We start from the raw sequence: 18,030 nt of genomic DNA, 5'->3' as shown, positions 1-18,030 counted from the left end.
AAATATGTAGCTTCTGTGTCAGAGTCAAACACGAACCAGTATTGCAAAAATATATGGCAAGCGCAATACGAAGCCGAAGACGGGTGGATGAAAACTTGAACGTGTGAGCTGGCGTATAAAAAGAATTCCTGTTGAGTTGTTTCAACTCTGATGGCTAGGATTGCCTTTGGGAAGGGTGGAATTCTTTGAGAAATAGGATCATTTAGAACCTATTTAGGCTGAGAAGGAATGGAAGCAGTCACTAGAACAGGCATGAGCTCAGTGGAGCTCAACTAGAACCACTGGAGAGCCCAGCATTAACAGAGGAAACCAGGTTCCATCTGTCAAGCCTCCACTTTGAATGTTAAAGACATTGGATGCAAAACTTGGAAAAGTAGCCACTAGCTTCATCTGTGGCCAGCTGCTATGAGTTTTATTAGTTTGTTGTTGGTTTTAATTTTTTGAGTTTTAAATTGTTGTTGTCAATTCTTGCAGAATCCAGTTTTCTGACAGCAGAATCTCGGAATTAGTTTAGTGTGGCATTTGTGGCTAACTCCATAGCAAGCTTCACATTTAAAAGAGTGTGGGAGAGATATGAAAACTGAAATGCCATTCAGTATATTTTTTTTATTGCCTGTGAGATAATTCATAAAAACAATAAATACTCGCATTGACTCTAAATGTTATGCCTTTTTTTTTTTTTTACAAAAATGTCAGGCACCTCATTTGTATGTTTATTGCCTGTGGATGGAACCTGACCTCACATAATCAAAGAGCAATTGCAGTATTGTTGGTTAAATTCCTTTCAGCGTTGAAGGAACTCAACAGTAAATGTAATAAAAGATGGCTTTTATTTTAAAAAAAGAAATGGAGGGGGGGGGAAATATGGCTTTAGCAACAGCTAATTTCCTGGCCTTGAATAACCAGTTCATTTACTACTCGTTTAGGGTTTAGGGACCCTAGCCATACTCAAATCAAGTTAAAGTTACTCTAGATGATTTGTAGAGCAGTGATTTGTGGTGAGGATAGGCCTGGTATGTGGAAACAGATGCTGTTGGACTCCAACTCCCATCAGCCCCATTCAGCTTGGCCAGTGATCAGGGATGATGGGAGTTGTAGTCTAGCAATATCTGGAGTTGCCATAGGTTTCCCATCCCTTGGATAGACACACATCTCTTCATATAATATGCACTGTTCCATTCATGAAAATGCAACCAATTCTTCCTAATAAGGGCTGCATTTGGATTTGCTTTGCAAGCTTCAAGTAGAGTGTGTGTAAAGGGAGTCCTCAGATTGAGTCCTAGCACACACACTGTTGAAACTCCCTAGCATTGCTGGAATTTACCTTCCAGTTTCTGAATCCCGCCCCCCCACCAGACCCTCCTTCTTAATCATCTCTCCTGTAGAACAGCTAAAGCTATTCAGATCAAGAGTGCTGCAAGAACAGAATGGATGGATTGCAGAAGTCATTGACTGTGCATACAAAAGCACCAACTCATTTGGGAGGCCTCCAGATTCTGATACATATAGAAAAACTCATTCTTGTAACTGCTGACTATATTGGTTCAGGAACCTGGCCATACGCCTGGTCGACAGAGCAGGTCCTTCTGCCGGTGGCACTTCATGATCCAGCTGCTTTTCCAACCCTAGATTGTGGCATAGCTGGCTGCCCGCAGCCCATCTGCATCCTAGCCAAGACCTCAAATAGGAGGGAATAAGCTGCACACAGAGTGTAGCGGGTTTCTGCTAGGCGTTAATGGTAAACCCTCTGATCCACCACTATGATGTCAACCACATGCTTGGTGTTCATGTCCTGTTCCAGGTCACAGATCAGGGGTGCCAACTTGAATAAAATATTGGAGGGGGGGCAGGTAAGCTCCTCTCTGCATAATAGAACACATGCTGCGGTGCACACACCATGTGAATGGCAATGCCCACCAACTTTGGGGGAGGGGCAGTCCCTCAAATATTTTGGATGTTATTTTCACTAATGTATGCATTTACCCTACTTTTTACATTTTACCCTACTTGACTGGAGAACTGCATTGCAAAATTCAGAGAAGTGCTAATTCCAAAAGATGGCTGTGTTTTGTTTCAGAAAGTGGTCATTAGGAAGCATCTCCTTTAATTGTGAACTGAATCAAAATTGTCTCTCATTCCCAGTTATGGTAAGTTAATGTAGAGAGTGCATCCCCACCCTCCTGTTATTTGGGTGGAAAGAGCCAGGTTATGCCCTGAGTTTTCCAGGATTGTGTTTGGACGTTTTCCATCTATAGTCAACCCATGAAGTTCGCAGCACACTCTCTCATTCTATGTAACTGGCATAATTGATGGATGTTTACATTCTTCAGTTCTTGGCTGACTTTCAGCCTAGTCCTCTGATGGGCTAGAGGGCTCCATAGGGAAAGCTATATATAAAATCCTGGTGCGTGCAAAATTAGCGCACAGTCCTGGAAATTCTGACTGCTGCTACGTCAGACTTCCCTTGGCTCTCTCTTTCCAACTGCCTCACTCTTTCTTCTTTGACTATTGTCCAGGTTCCTGCCTGATCTACAGATGAATTTCCTGATTGCTTCTGTTACCTGAACATATTTAGTGCTTGCCTTTGCTTTTAAATAGTCAGTTTCACAATCCTAGATCTTGACTCTAAACCAGTATTTACAATAATTTCCTCTGGCATTCAGGCTGCCGGTAGGGATTCTTATTGGCATTCAATGAATTAATTTGCAGCAGAGTATTGCAATACTCAGTGTGCAATGGGAAAAAGTAAAAACATCTTGACTTCGCTCTAGGCACTGCAAAGCTTTGGGTTTTTCCCAATTTCTCCTTCTCTGTGTGCGAAACTTACAACTAAATAAATACAAAGCAAATAATGAATCTTTAAACCCTGTCTGAGAAAATCCTTTCAGTTGCTTTTGGCAGTCTCAAGACCAATTTCATTTTTGAGGAATTGTAGTTTTCTTTGGATACTTTGTTCACGGAATGTCTGATAATGTCTGATGATGAATATCAACAGAATGTCTATCAGGAGCAAATCATGACATACCTACTTAGAGAAACACATGTGTAAAGGTTGCTACCCGCCATCTTAGTCCATATCTGCACTATGCATCTAAAGCAATATCAGAATAAACTATCTCACATTAAACAGCCATGGCTTAGCCTGAAGAATCCTGGGAATTGTAGTCAAGGGTGCTGAGAAATGTCAGAAGACCCCTATTCCCCCTCTCAGAGTTACAGTTCCCAGAATGGTTTTAACAATCAATCCCTCTCCGCAAGAATGTCTGTGAATTGTAACTCTATGAGGGGGGGGGAAGGGTCGCCTAATAATTCTCAGCATCCTTAACTAGCTACAGTTCCCAGGATTCTTTGGAAGAAGAACCCATGGCAGTTTAAAGTGGTATGACACTGCTTTAAATGTATAGTGCACACGAGGCCTTAATATGCATGGTATCAGAGAATGAATCATAACAGGTTTTTTTTAATACGGATTACTGATTTTTCTTTTAAAAAAGATCAGTGGTGCTATAAGCCCTACCCACTCTCCTTCTCAATACTATCCCTTTCCTTAGCTCCATCTGCCCAAAAGCAAGCCGGCCTGCTCTACTCTTAGCAACTGATGAAAGCAAAAATGTGATCACAGTATAAATAGTGAGCAGAGTACAGCTATTGATGGAATCATCTCCCTTTGGAAGTGTAGCAGAACCACCAATGACATTGGTTGTAACTTTAAGACCTTGTGCTGGAGCTTGCTTTTCTCTCTTCCCTCCCACTCCTTTTTCCTCATGTGCCATGTCCTTTTAGACTGTGAGCCTGAGGGCAAGGGCCATCTTCGCATTGACTGCCTTTTTTTTAACTAAAGGGTGAGGTATGACAACAATATAGGACTGGTCTTTTGCTGCTTGTTAAAAATACATCTATTTACTCATGCAGTTCCAGGTCATTAATTCTTAGTTCCAGCTCTTAATGAACCTCTGGATATCTTTTTGTTTATCTGAATTTATAGCATCTGAACATATTGTTGCATTATTGTATGTGTGTATTGCTCACAGGGCTGCCTTAAGCATATGTGACGCCAGGGTACAAAGATCTGCCTGGCGCCCCCCCCGCCCGGTTGCCCAGTCCCAGCCATGCAGGAGGGAAGAACCGGCTGGCCGCCTTAGCTTCTCGCTGGCTCGGTCACCCCCAAACGTGCGGCGCAGAGCCACCCACAGCAGAAGAGCCTTCTGCGGCACTCTGGCTGACAGATGGGCTCTTCCCCGGACTCAACTCTTGGGCCCCGAACTCTCGGCCTGGCGCCCCTGAGAGCCCAACGCCCAGGTGCCCCACATCCCTGGTGCCTATGGGTAAGACGGCCCTGATTGCTCATGTGTTGCTCATGTTTTTGTAAACTACCTTGTAATTATTCCAGGGAAAGTAATTTTCTTAGCATAGGATGCACCTTAAATATATAGTAGCGGAATTCTACACTTGTAGCTTAGTAATTGAAGCAATAATAAAGCTAGGATCAGACTGTAAGGCTGAAATCCTGTACATGCTTGGAAGTTGGTCCCATTAAACCCAATGGGACTTCTTTCTGAGTATCTATGCAGAGCATTGCACTGTAAGTTGATCACCCTGCAATTGAATTGGGCAAGAATGGGAAGCTAGAGGAACAATTCATTGAGCCAACACCAGTTCACAGCTTGGTTTTTGATATGATAAATGGTGGTGGCAGTGACACTGAAAGAACTGAAGATCTTCGTTAGGGGCGCCTTTTTCTTTTTGCAACGCTTTACACAGAGAGCTCTCCTGCTGCAACGAAATGTGATATTCAACAGATGCCAGTGTTTCGGCTGATAAGTAGGGGGGGAAAAAACCCCCTCTGTTCAAAATGAAACAGGAACCACAGCACAGAAGGCTGTGTGGGTTTTCAGCCATCTGAACTGTTATTATGATTGATGTGGAACTGATCGTGGGAACTAGATCAGAGGGAAAATATTACGCTGACTGAATATATAATAAAATTTTCTGATGAGTGACTTGGCTAAGTTGCTGGTGGAGTTTGGAAAAGGCAGGCTATCTCTCTCCCCCCCCCCCCAATGCCGGAAGTATTCAAAGCAATTTTGGTTACAGCCAAACATTTGCCTACAGCAAATCTGGAGGTTCCAGATTTCTGCTGGGGATGTTTAACTCTGGCTTTCTTGCATGGACCCAGGGATTGGAGAAGATAGCTTACAAGTCCTGCCCCATCCCAACTGTAAACATCATCACTTGATACTGCAGCTGTGCACAGACACAAACAATTACCATGAGCATGAAGGTCAAAGCTCTGTACACCAACTTCCATCTATTTGAGTGTTCAGCACCCTTCATTTCTTTCTAGCAGGTAGTTGTCATGATCGTGGACTCAGATTCCTCATCTTCAGAGTATGAGGAATCTTGAAGCCAAAGGCGAAGGGAATGCAGGGTTAACACTAGACATGTTCTCATATGAGCCTGTGTGGCTTTAAGAGAAGCATCACAGGCTAAGTGCTCTGGCCTCTCATTTAGGGAAGCTTTTAATGTTTGATGTATTAGAGGATTTTAATATTTTTTTGGAAGCCGCCCAGAGTGGCTGGGGAAGCCCAGCCAGATGGGCGGGGTACAAATAATAAATTATTATTATTATTATATTATTATTATTAGTTAAGGTCCAAGTGATGGGTACCAGGGACAGAGACACCTTGGTTGTTCAAGGTGGTTGACACCGCAGTTGTGGAATTCCCTCCTTAGCTAGGTCCACTTAAGTACTTTCTCTTCTTGTTCTTAGATGGATACTACAAAAACCTCACCCAGTCACAAACCAGGTATTTTAAGACAGATTTCTACTGTGTTTATGCTTTCTCCTTAGGTTTTAATGCCGCTTTGCTTTGTAACAGTTTTGTTTGATTTATTTTTCGATCTGTTTTTCTTGTAATGCTTTTGTTTATTATTTCATTATTATTGAAAGAATTGAAAAGTTGCCTTTTATTTTTATATAAATAATTAAATGCGGGCAAATAAAATCTTACGAAGGTTTGTGGTTGCTTGTCACCATGATATTATTCTATGCTTTTAAATTTCTGACAGTAGGGATGGGTGAGTGGGGTTCTCTCCATTTCTCATTAATCTAATCTTAAATTCAGTTCTCCACATTCCTTATCAGTTTGTGATCCCGCCCCACCTATAACACATTTGTGTATACAATTTTGCCTAACATACAGATTTTTTTTTGCAGATAAATTTCCCCTAATATAATGCACTTTTGTGTTATTTTATGCATTTGTGTGCATGCTTTCTCCTAATATATGCATTTTGTACACATTACTTGGCTGGTGGTGAACTGTGTTGCAAAATTTAGAAAATTTTGAAGGATGGCTATGTTTTGATTCATGTATTGTTTTGGGGAAGACAGATTAGGTTGAGTTCACTTTTAAATACAAACGGAATTGAATTTTGTCGTCATCCCTGTCTGAAAGTCAAACAGACAAGGCAGGCTTTGATGGCCTTTCCCAGGCTCCATCAATATGATATGCCATAGAGAAAGCAAAGAATGTACTTGAAACCCCATGAAGAGCTGGCAAGCACTGAGGCAGGCTGAGCCTGTTGCCAGCAAACTATTACTGCTCATTAAACCTCAGGAAATCCTTCCCAGCTTTTCCTGGTTGTGTGAAGTTGTCTTTCACTTACAATGAGCAATATGGATCAAAACACTCTTTTGAACCACTCTCTGCAATCTCAGAGCAGCATTCTGACTGGGCAGATGATGCTAAGACGTGGAAGGGTCAGCAGAGGCTGCAGAAAGGATCTGACTGTTCCATGGACCTCATTAATTGCTTTTGAAAGCCTATATGGTCCCTGCGTTTTCTGCCTCATGCTGAATCTGCATTTGGGGCTGTCCTTGCTACTCCTCCACCTCTTTTGTACTGAAAGCCCTAACTGAAGCATTCATCGCCAGCAATACATTTCTAGTGCAAACAACAATGCTGCCATCAACCCATTGCTGCAGTGTCTTTGTTTTTGACATACAAAGATGAAAATTGCCAACTGCAAACTAGCTCGTTTTCTTAAGTGGAATAGGAGGTTGAATGTACTGGTGTATAGGGATGTCAGAGAATCCCAACAAAAATGCAAGTGGAAGTAGAAATTACTGACGTTTGCTAATTCATTCCATGTCCAGAACAGAAATCAATCAAATACCTGTGAATAAAACTGGTATTTGTTGTTGTTACTGCTTTCAGTCTGCAATGACATGTAATTGATAATGCCTCCCCCCACCCATTCACATTGAATTTCCTTTCCATTGAACTGAGAGGAAATAACATAATGACAAGTCCGCTAAACCTTTTGGTGTAGCAAAATTGTAGCTGGGTCCCAATGTGCTGGGTCCCAATGTCCCCTGTTTGTTGCGTGGCTCCCTGGCCAGCAAGGCAGCCTAGCCTAGCCTTGTCTTGCCAGTCAAGCTTTGTATTCAGACCTACTCAAATTCAGCCAATCAGGGGCAGGCAAATTGGCTTACGCCTTGTGGGTTCGCCTACCTCATAGCAATCGTCACAACTTTGGCATTGGGAAAGCCTTAGTATTGGTTGGAGGGGAGGTTGTAGCCACTGCCTGCCCCTCCAAATTATGGGTATCCAGTTAAAGGAATCTGGGAGTTGCCACGGCAGTGGCTGGGGCCTCAAAATGGCGATCCCACAGGGGGTGCTTCTAGTTGATGTTAGTCCAGCTGTCGGGTTGACCTAGGTTTTACTTCCAGCCAGTGGGCTTGGAAGTTCATGGTATTACCCAATGCCTATGCCAAACCTCTGACACCTGTCAATCAAAAAAGTTGTGGTCTTATTTGATCCCAGTACGCTGTCTTGTCTGTTATTGTTGGTCAGTAGCACACAATGTAATTTATTTAATTAATTGTGTAAGTGAAATAATTTTGCCATAGCATGCAGTGGGATGAATAGATTAATTTTTGGCAGGAGGTGAACTGCCGTGGAACAGAAACATTGCTGTATACGATGGATACAGACCAGAAAGGAAAACAATGCCTTCTTACTATTGGTACTGTTATTCTGTGCTTCTTAAACATACCCATTAAGTACCACCCTTTTCCATCTGTGGCCATGCCCCATTTTTCTACTGACTGAGGGCAGAACACTTCTCACACATCTGACAAAGAGAGCACTAGTCCATGAAAGCAAAATTCTGCAACAAGAACATGGTTGGACTACAAGGTACCATCAGAGCATTGTTTCTTCTGCAAAAAGGCCTGACATAGCTACCTTAAAGAATTCAGGTAGAAAAACCGGGGAGGGGGAAGGATATGCACCCCTCCTACTGGATGTACTCTAAATCACACTATTCCCTTTATAGAAAATCTTAGAGCAGACATGGCGCAGGTCTGCCGCCATAATGTCTTTCTCTCCCTAAGAGGCAATTAGATGCAATTCATTACCAAATTGGGAAGTAATGTCTAAATTAGACACTTTTTCCATCTTTGGGCAGAAATTGAATCCACCCTCCATTAGATGTTGTTTTCCAATTTTAAGAGCATGCTGTTTCACATTTGAAGATACCTTTTGGCAAAAACAAAAGAATCTCACGAACATGAAATGTGATGCCCTCAACTTGCTGTGCCTCATCGAGTCTGGACAGGGGTCTAAATGAATTTGTAGTGTGAATATATCGCTGAATCATTTTTGTGGCTGTCTGTAGGGCAGGAGGAATTTTGCTTGTTGACGTTTGATTGAAACCTGCATTAGCTGCCAGCGCCCACACAAACCGGAAAAAAGAACTTAAAGGCAAGTGAGAGATTGACTGTAGACATGTACATCTGATCTGACTGATTTTCACACTTCCCTAGATTTAACTAAGAGCTGCTTTCACAGAAGCTCTGGCAAACCCATGCCCTTTCTAAATAAAATTATGAACAATTTGCAAACGCATGTGTGACCACATGGAATACAAATAAGGAGACTGCTTGTGAAATTCCTTCCATTAACTATAATTTCATTTATTTAAGGTTTTCTTTTTAATATTCTTCCTTTCCATAAAATGTGCCCGAGGCAGCTTACAATCAATGTGGAACAATTTAAACAAATCAATATATAAAAAATTGCTAGAATAAGCCACCTGTAAGATAAGGAAACAGCCTAAATGAACAATTGGCAGCAGCAAAAGGCACAAAGGGTGTCTTACATTTGATACTAAACAGATTAAATCTATGAAGCAATTAACAAGATAGCAATTCAGTGAAGGAGGGGAACTAGGCAGCCAACTGGAGAACAACCACTGAGAAAATCCTCTCTGCAACAGCCATTGGCTAAACTACAGGTTACCAGGGCCAGCTCTAGATTCTGGGGAGCCCTTAGGCATTTACACCCCACATTTCTTCCATTGTGAAACCCAAAGCATCATACCTGTAGTTCCCAGGCAGTCACTCTTCTAGGCATTGACCAGATAAGCTTTAGCAAGGCTGTGGCCTCAGGCTTTATTGGGGTGAGGAAAAGAGGTGGCAGAAAAAGAGAGAGAAACAAGTGGCCTTATCCCCCCACCACTAATCCCACCCTCTGTTGGCTTTAACCCCGTCCACAATTGGCCTGCAGTCCCTGATGGGTTATCCCCAAAGGAAAATACAGCCCTTGACAGGGGTGGAATCTACACACATATAAAAAATGCTGTGAAAATGCTTTTTTAAAAAAAGTTTTGAAAAATACATTGAATTTGTCATAGCTCACTGTCGCCATCTAGTGTCACATTTGTATATTGCATGTCCTTCACATAAGCCCTCTCTGTCCAAAATTCCTGGGTGCCAGCTTGATTGTATGTGAAGCTGTGCACAAGTTTTCCTACCTGGAGATAATCGTCATGCAGGAAAGAGTCACCTAGTAGTAATTAGAAATGTGTGTTTGCGCCCTTGGAAAGTGCGAGTGTTTGGAATCAGATTATGGCAATGACTGCAGTGCTGGCATTTTGTTAATAGATCAACGTCTCCTTTTGTTTCTTTAGTTTGCATAGTTTGATTAAGAGACCAAAGTATGAATGAAAGAAACGCAGATAATTCTCTTTATAGAGATTGCACTGTGTGGAAACTGTGGCTTTCTGAGTTAATCAAGCATCCCTGAAGAGCTGCCAGCATTCATTTTCCTTGTAATGCCCATTAGAATGCAAGAGGAAGCAGACGACACATCATGGCCAAACACCTGACGTTCTGGCATTGTGAATGTAACGGGGGTGAAGAAATAACTCTCTCATCATCAGTCACTAACAAAAGCAGTACAGGAAGAAAGATAGAAGGAAAGTGGGATGTAAGGCTGGAGGCAGAATTCAAGGCTATATTGCACATTTTGAGCATTTTTAAAATTTAAGTTGTTGAACTCTTAACACTCATCAACCCCAGCCAGTGTTGTCAGAGCTCAGGGATGATGGGATTCCAAAAATATCTGGAGGGCCAGAGGGTCCCAAGCAGGGCTGTAGACTTTTCCAAAATGGAGCCATGGGGATGTGATTTTCTTTCCCAGGCAGAGAGTCTTCGGGAAGGTTTTTCCAGAGAAATGAGACCAAGCTGACAGCGTTGGGGAGGGGAGGGGGTGGAGAACCTTCCATGAATCAGCCCAACTCACATTGCAATTCAGGGTACACACAGCGCCAGCGAACACTCCTACAGAATAAGTCCATCAGCTGCCTTAATGCCCATGTTCTTCATAAGTATTCTTCAAACCAGCTATTGGCAAAAACAGAAATGAAGTATCCTCTAAAAGGTTTACTAATAAAAGGAAACAGGCTTTCATTTTGAAGAAAAAAAAATCCATACTCAGTCCAAGATAACAAAATATATAGAAGAAGAATTAATAGGAATAGCCTATGAAAAGTATAGCATGGACACGATGAATTCATGATGAAATCCCTGGCATAGTGAAGAGGAATCAGGGCTGGCCCAAGACATTTTGCCACCTGAGGTGGACCCCAAAATGGTGCTTGTTCCCTGCCAGGGAAGAAGAGATGAGGGAAGATCTGCATCAGGAACAAAGGAGGTGGGGAAAGAAAGATCAACAGCTGCTCCCTGTGGATCCTGCCACCTGAGGTGGCCACCTCACCTTGGCCTCATGGATGGGCCTGCCTTGAGGTGAATGCAGGCGAGCATAGTTCCAGGACTTTTTTCAGAGCAGGAGCAATGATGAAGTGATAGCAAGGCTTTCAAATTCTTTTGAAAAACTAGAGGGTCTCAGCTTAAAAATAAAAATAAAAACCACCCCCACTCCCCAGGTGGCAGCCCTTTCACCAAACCAGCCTAGTGAGAATTGCCCTTGTTCAGAAACCATGGGACACTGGGGGCACACCCACACCATACATTTAAAGCAAATGGTTCCCCCCAAAAATCCTGAGAAGTATAGCTTGCCATCGCAGAGCTGCAATTCCCAGCACCCTTAACACATTGCAACAGTGTGGGAAACTGTGTGAATTAAATGTATGGTACCGATGTGCCCTAAGGGTTAATAGGAAAAGGAAAAAGGAAAACTGGGAGTGTGAGGAGGGGAGGGGGAGATTTGAGTGTCCTCATCAGCCGATGAATGAAGATTAAACCTTGCTGCCTAAGCTGTGTGGTCCTGTTCCTTCAGGACAGCCATTGGAGGATTACATCCTGCCCTGCCTATCAGTGAATGTCATCAGTGATGTCAGGTGGGTGTGGTTTTAGGGGGGAAGTGGCTTGGAGGGCCAAATTGGACTCCCTAGCAGGCCATGATTGGTCTCCACATACTGGAGCTTTTTTGGCCCTATGGTACCCCTGCCCGTACGGGCCAGTCGTGTCCGACTCTAGGGTTGTGTGCTCATCTCGCTCTAGAGGCCGTGAGCCGGCGCCGTCCGAAGACACTTCTGGGTCACGTGGCCAGCGTGACGAAGCTGCAGCTGGCGAGCCAGCACCAGTGCAGCACACAGAAACGCCGTTTACCTTCCTGCTATAAAGCGGTCCCTATTTATCTACTTGCACTTAAGAGTGCTTTCGAACTGCTAGGTGGGCAGGAGCTGGGACCGAACGACGGGAGCTCACCCCGTCGCGGGGGTTCGAACCGCCGACCATACGATCAGCAAGTCCTAGGCACTGAGGTTTTACCCACAGCGCCACCCGCGTCCCTCTTTTGGCCCTATGCTAGGAGGTAAATACAAATTTTGCTTGGGGTTCCCTAGTATTTGCTAGTAGCAGGCTGAAGCCTTCAGCAGGCATCTGAGCAAAAATCCAGCCTTATTAGCCCATCTGTGCCCTATATCTTTCTTCCTAAGTTTCAGGGTTAGACATTTCAAACAGTGCCTCAAACGCGGCAAATGACACAAACTAGAACACAAAGGCCTTTTCCAAAAAGAACAAAGCTCTTTTGAAGGCAGCTGAAATTGTCAATGCTAAATTAAAAATTAAAAATCCATTCCGTGGGCTGAAGAGAGATGGTGAGTTTGCCAGACAGCCCTTAGGGCAATGACGTAAAAAAAAAAAAAATTCTTTCCACTACAGCTATAAAGCTCTCTTTTGTAATATATTTATCGCGTCACGAAATATATAGCTGACTTGCATGAATATGTTGCATGGGTATCGTTTTCTTTGGCAGCATCTATGTGAAAACAGCTTGGATGAGTAATAATGAAACCTGTGGAAAAAAATCTGGTTCCTTTACTGCCTAATTATTGATGGGCATCAAAAGCAGCAGGCTGGTGTGCGCTGTGCTTTTTTAAAGGATTTTTCCTCCCTCAATCCAATAAACAACTGATGCATGCTGTTTGCACAAAATTAAGAGTTATATGCTCATAAACATATAAACATCAGCTATATTTTTCAAGCAGTGTGTTTAATACGTATTAAATTGAAGTTTTATCTTTGCTTAGCACTAAGATGACAAAGCAAAATGTGGGCAACAGTGAAGGCTGATGGTGCTAATATTAGACAATCTGTCCATCTCCACCATGCGCTTGGCCTCACCAAGCAAAAAGAATGTGCCATATCTCATATTGCCCATGTTAGACTTCTCCGCAATTGTATTGACCTTGCCTGTCAAAGCAAAAGACATATGGCTTTAATACCGAACAACACTTCGTTCTCATAACAAAGCTCTGTTGCACGTACTGCACACTAGTGCTCAATAGCCAGGAAAGTTGAACTTGATCCTGCTGTTTAGCACTTAGCTCTCCTCACTGGCTGGCTGACACATGTCAGAACTTCAAAGCTCGGTCATAAACTATAAGCCACAATCTTGGTGTAATCAGCAGCAAAATCCCCGTTGGCTGTAAATGTGAAAGTCCAGGGGTTGCAAGCAATGTTTCTGCGCAAGCTAACCTTATCATCCAGTCCTTGCAGGGTGCTTCAGCCACAGACAGAGATTGGCTTCGGATCAGTGTAGTCTGCGCCAATGGTGCCATTATTTCAGCCTTAGTACATGAGGCCTGCAAAAAGTCACATCAAAGGGAGGAATTCACTTTGAGGCTTGCAAATAGTCCACAATGTTTTTGGTGAGTGTCAGAATCAGGTTCTGCCCTAACAAAATGCGGTTCAACTCATGTTTGGATCTTGCCAACATAGATTTGCTTTTTAAAAATTCCTTATAGGAAGAGCTGTGTGAAGCTCTCCTAACAAAGGAAACATTCATACCTTACATTTAAAGTAGTATTATACCACTTTAGTAGTCGTGGAGATTCCTGAGAACTGCAGCTTCTTAAGGGTGCTAAGAATCGTTGCTTTGCAAGTTCAGCACCTTGGGCAAACGGCAGTTCCCAGAATTCTCCATTACTGCTAAAGTGACACAGGAGTGCTTTAAATGTATGGTGCAGATGGAACTAGAAACAAGAAGACTTGACTATGAATGGGTGTGGGCTTGTTACCGTTAGCCACTAGAGGGCAGGCAGAGTTAACCTTAGCTGAGTCTCAGCCCCAGGATCAATACCAAAGATCAGCACTTTGATATCAGGAAAGTGCTGTACTTTTTGGGGGGAGCTGCTAAAGATTTCTTTTGTTTAAGTGAGCCTACCCAGACACTTACATTTGACATGTACTTTAATATGTACATATTATTTTACAATGCATATTTTTTTTAACTGCTGACTTTATTGATAATTTTATTTTATATTTTATATTTTATGTAAGCTGCTTAGAGGATTTGATGATTAAGCTGCATATAAATCCTGTTAAAAAAATTATAACAAAAGAATAAAAACCTTTCTCTTCATTCGTGTTCCACCAGCAACTGAAGACACTCATTTTTAAACAAGCTTTTTAATTCTGTTGCAGCTTAATGTATATATTGTTAGTTCTGCTCTTTATGTGCTGCTGTTTCTAGTTTGGTAATTTGGGTTTTAATGGTTCGATAATTTTTGCATATAGATTTGTCAGCTGCTGCAAGGAGCTTCTTTGTGGAGGGGGAAGTGGGATATGGATTTTTAAAAATGAAAATGAGCAATTAATCAGGTAGTCCCTCATTCAGATCTCTCCCCTGCCTTGAACTGAGTATACAAGTGGGGCCTGCAACAAAAGGTTGCATTGTGGAGCATTGCTGCCCCAAATTCCAGCTGTTCCCTTCCTTGTTGTGCTCCAGAAGATTCTCTCAAAGCCTGGGGTCTCAGTGAGGTAAAAGCCTTTTACCAAAACAGTTGTCCAAGAAAGTACAGAGGTACAGCATAGTCTCAGTTAAGCCAAGCCCAATCACCTTATATTCTGTGGCCTCCTAAACCACATTCTAGCTCAGGCATCACCAAACTCAGCCCTCCAGATGTTTTGGGACTACAACTCCTATCATCCCTGACCACTGGTCCTGTTAGCTAGGGATGATGGGAGTTGTACAGTGGTACCTCGGGTTACATATGCTTCAGGTTACATATGCTTCAGGTTACAGACTCCACTAACCCAGAAATAGTACCTCGGGTTAAGAACCTTGCTTCAGGATGAGAACAGAAATTGTGCTCCGGCAGCGTGGCGGCAGCAGGAGGCCCCATTAGCTAAAGTGGTGCTTCAGGTTAAGAACAGTTTCAGGTTAAGAACGGACCTCCAGAACGAATTAAGTACTTAACCCAAGGTACCACTCTAGTCCCAAAACATCTGGAGGGCCAAGTTTGGGGATGCCTGTTCTAGCTGCAGCTGCTTGGTAGTAAATAAGTTTTAGGGACTGCTCATTCACAAGTAGAGCCCTTACTCATGAGCCACATGATGACTCAAAGTCTGTAGACGTACGTTGTGTCATGGCTCTTTGGACTGGACTCTGGGCCTTTTGGCACCAATCTTCTCAGAGACTGAGAGGTGGCTCTTCCTCCTCCTCCTTTGACAAAGTTCTTCAGCAGGTCTCAACCTAGACAGCTCCACAGGAAGATTCTCAGCCCTGGTGCCAGGAGGCCCTGCCTGTTGCTCAAGGTTCTTGCCCTGTGAAGCGTCTGGTTTCTCCTCCAAGGACTCAGTGTCTGGCACCAGCTCAGGGCTAGGCAGGACGGCCCCGACCCTGATTTTCCGCCCCACACAAAACAGCCAGTCAGAATTTACACTGGGATATTTTGAGGGTTCATTCTATAGGACTAAACTTTTTTTTTTATACTTCTGCAAACTTCTAGTACTTCTACTGCTGCCTCCCTCTAATGGACAGATGTTGCCAATCTGGCTGTGTAAGTAATGACATTCACAGCCTGGACATTGGAAAAAAGAGGGAGCAATTAACCAACATGCTATTATTCTTCCCAAGAATTATGACCCAAATCTGTACCTCTCTTTTTTTTGTGTGTGGGAGAAGTTTAATTTTCATTTTTATTCTCTGTATTTCCTTCCTTCTTTCTCTATTTCCTTGTTTCAGGGATTCCCATACCGTGTGACTCATAGACCACCAGTTGGTCCATGAGCTTCATTCAGGTGGTTCATGGAGTGTTGGTGAAAATACCATTAAAAATCACGCAGCATCTACTGAAGTGCTTTACCATTGATACAACAAGCAGAAAAAATCATTAAGTGGTCCACAGAGAGCAATTGTAAAGTGATCTGTGGGGATGGAAATGGGAGGGTGGGAACCCCTGCCTCATTTCTTACATGGTTTTGAATTGTATGGTTTTGATTAAATACATTTTTAAAAAGCAATATTAAAAAATGATTAACAAGCATTATTATGTTTCGAGAAGGAAGGCAGTGAGAAAAAACACTCAATTTTTATAACATATTGGAATAATAAGGATTCAGCCTTGAGGAATATTGGGAATGTTATAAAGGAGGTGTTGATACGAATAAGACTTTGGCACTGGGTGGTTAATAATGTATCTGGTTAGCAATATAATGGTTTCGAATTTGAAAAACAAAACAAAAACAAAGGCAGGGCATTAATTTGGGAGTAGGAGGGTGGGAATTTCTTATCATCATTACATTTGAAGCTATAGAAAAAGTTTGTACAAAGCATTTGCGGAAAGTAAAAAAAAATGCAAATGAAAAAATATTATTATTTAATTGCTACATCGCCATTCCTCTCACAGTGCAGAGCAACATGGCAACACAACTTGATTATTGCAATGTGCTCTATGCGTGGCTACCCTTGAGCCTGGTCTGGAGGCTCCAGCTACATTGCGCGCCCAATTTTATGGAACTCCTTTCCAGTTGATGTCTGACAGGCCTTCCTCCCTTATGGCACCTGTTGAAGACCTTTTTATTCCAGTGGGCATAGCTGCCAACTCCCTGGGGTCCTGGGTGCACAAGCACCCACAAAATTCCCCATGAAGGGGCAGGGCACCTACAAATTTCGGTGCCAGGGCCATGCACGCTGCATGGCACCTATGGCCCTAGGCACCCACGATCGCAGGGCCAAGCTGACACTCTTGCCAGCAGGCATTTTATGTTTGGTTTTGTCGTTATAACTGATGTTTACTTTTGGGGCATTGTATCTTTGTAAACTGTTTTGAGATGACTGCAGTTCAGAGGTACATGAAGGTTTTAAATAAATAAATCAAATGAATAACAATCACTTGCAAAAACTGCAGGACCATGGAGAGTCACTTCTTCTCAGCCCAGTCTGCTTTACAGCGTTGGGGTGAAGTATTGGTGGGAATCTATTTATGCTATATTGAGCACCACAGAAGAAAGGCATATTGTATAAAGTAATAAATATGAAATACAAAAGGTGTAGTTTCTTCTCACACATCGTTGCAAAGCACATCTCTTGGGTCATTGTCCCTGAAGGGTGCTTTACATGTGTCGAGACTTACCACAGCTCAGTCTCAAATAGTATTGTGTTATAACAAAGAAAGTGCCTCTGAGCAATGTGCAGAGTGCTTGTTATTACATTTCATTTCAATCCTATCCTTCCTTTTTTATTATTAAAAAAGCACACATTCTCCCACTTTTATTCTCACAACAGCCTTGTGAGGTAGGTTAAGAAGATGAGTTAGACTAGCAGAAGATAATGTACAAGTGCTGTGGTGCTAAGGAGTGACTTGCGCCCAGGTTTTCCCAGTTTTATTTACAGTATTACATTACAGCCTCCAAAGAGTTTGAGGTGGCACACATGGCTCTCCTCCTCTCCATTTCATCCTCACAACAACCTTGTGAGGTAGGCTAAGCCGAGAGGCTGGTGAGCTCCATGGTTGAGTGAGGGGATTTGAACCCTGGTCTCACTAGTCTAGCACTGTAGCCACTACACGATACTGCCCATCACACATTATTATTATTATTATTATTATTATTATTATTATTATTATTATTATTTCACTGTTTCAACCCACATGCGAGAGAAGAGCTGCGACGGGCTTTGAGCCCAGACACCTCTCCTTCAGGTTAGAGGAATGAGCGAAAGCTTCTCCTCAGGGAATAAAAGCGAAATAAGCTTTCGCGCCTTTTCTCCCGCGCTTTGCTTCGCGCCAAAAAACCCGCGCGCCCCCGCCCCCCAGCGAGCACGCGCCTTTCCCCATCCTCCTCGCGCGCTTCCCTCTTTCTCTCCCAAGCGGGAAACGAAAGAGGAAGCTACCCGCCTTCTCTCTTTCTCTCTCTCTCCCCCCCCCTCTCCACTCTTCGCCCCGCCCCGCCGGTCAAGAGCCGAGAAGGCGTCACGCGGGCTTCCGAACCGA

General features: G+C 43.0%; 1 long non-coding RNA gene across 2 annotated transcripts; it reads right to left on the bottom strand.

Annotated features, from left to right (window-relative positions):
* Positions 1–9,006: 9,006 nt before the first annotated feature.
* Positions 9,007–17,922, bottom strand: LOC310749024. Of its 2 annotated transcripts, none has more exons than XR_014541433.1 (3): positions 17,689–17,922; positions 13,292–13,398; positions 9,007–10,693 (listed from the first exon to the last, which is right to left on the bottom strand). It is a non-coding gene; the product is annotated as an uncharacterized lncRNA (long non-coding RNA). The 2 variants fall into 2 exon arrangements; XR_014541434.1 differs by lacking the exon at positions 9,007–10,693 and adding an exon at positions 12,116–13,006.
* Positions 17,923–18,030: the final 108 nt, after the last annotated feature.

The sequence above is a fragment of the Podarcis filfolensis genome, assembly GCF_964270895.1.
Source record: "Podarcis filfolensis genome assembly, chromosome: 14".
Lineage (NCBI taxonomy): Eukaryota > Metazoa > Chordata > Lepidosauria > Squamata > Lacertidae > Podarcis > Podarcis filfolensis.
This window is presented reverse-complemented; position numbering and strand designations above follow the sequence as displayed.